Source organism: Amphimedon queenslandica, unplaced genomic scaffold (genome assembly GCF_000090795.2).
Source record: "Amphimedon queenslandica unplaced genomic scaffold, v1.1 AMPQUscaffold_13522, whole genome shotgun sequence".
Classification (NCBI taxonomy): Eukaryota; Metazoa; Porifera; class Demospongiae; order Haplosclerida; family Niphatidae; genus Amphimedon; species Amphimedon queenslandica.
In genome coordinates this window covers 50,118-51,071 of record NW_003546242.1, presented here as the reverse complement: position 1 = coordinate 51,071, position 954 = coordinate 50,118, and the positions used below count along the sequence as shown (strand labels likewise).

General features: G+C 32.2%; 1 long non-coding RNA gene across 1 annotated transcript; it reads right to left on the bottom strand.

Moving 5' to 3' along the window:
- Nucleotides 1-90: 90 nt before the first annotated feature.
- Nucleotides 91-558, bottom strand: LOC109580366 (uncharacterized). The gene is made up of 3 exons (XR_002184218.1): nt 384-558; nt 246-338; nt 91-200 (listed from the first exon to the last, which is right to left on the bottom strand). It is a non-coding gene; the product is annotated as an uncharacterized LOC109580366 (long non-coding RNA).
- Between the last annotated feature and the right edge of the window lie 396 nt (nt 559-954).

Genomic DNA, 954 nt, shown 5'->3' with positions numbered 1-954 from the left:
AGCTACAAGTTTTGTCATGCAACTTTGCAGTTTCATGAGATGGCAATGTATAGTTTTCCTAAAACAAGTGTCCGAAAATTGATGGTGTACGATCATTGATAATGTACTCTACTTTTAAAGGAAAAATAACTGGCTGATAGTGAAATGTCAATTGCTAACTGTTGCAACAGAAATGGCATCAACAGGAACTCCACTTAACTCTGAAAACTAAAGGAAAAAGTTACATAGCATTATTTTAGAATCACTTCTTCTGTTGGATCAACTAAAAATTGTGATGGACACCATCTTCTAACATACACCTGCATGCATCTGTGTTGGGAGCTTCATCTTTTCAGGTTCTATTAGAGTATGAGAATAATACCCTCATTATTTAAAATACTGACCTTTCAATATTTCCATATACATTTCACTACCAGTATATATATGAATATCTCTCAATCAATTGATGATCAAGATACACTCTACCAGGTGACCTTCAATTCTTCTTTAGTAATCTCTTTCTACACAATAAGTCAAATGATAGTCGCATGATAGCCACATGATGTACTTACTGTCTAATTCAAGGACACAGTCAATTCTTTGTACTCTTGCTTCTTCAATAATTTGTTTCTTAAATTCTCTCACTGGTGTACTGTATTCTTAGCAACAATAGACTCCATCATTAGATTAAAGAGAAGTGAATTAAAATGGGAACAAAATTATATTTATATTATTATAGCAAAATTGCTATTTGCATAACCTCTGTATTGTTAACATGTAATAAAAATAATTTAATTCTGTACTCTCCTACTTGTAATGCCCTATAGCCAGTCTTTCTACAAATTATAAGGAAGAGAAAAGATCATGATTGAGTGGAGTAGAATATTTACTTTTGATTCAGTAGGTACATGCATGTCCATTAATGAGTCAGTATTTTATATTCCTGCTGGTCATATACACCCTATACACTCTAAA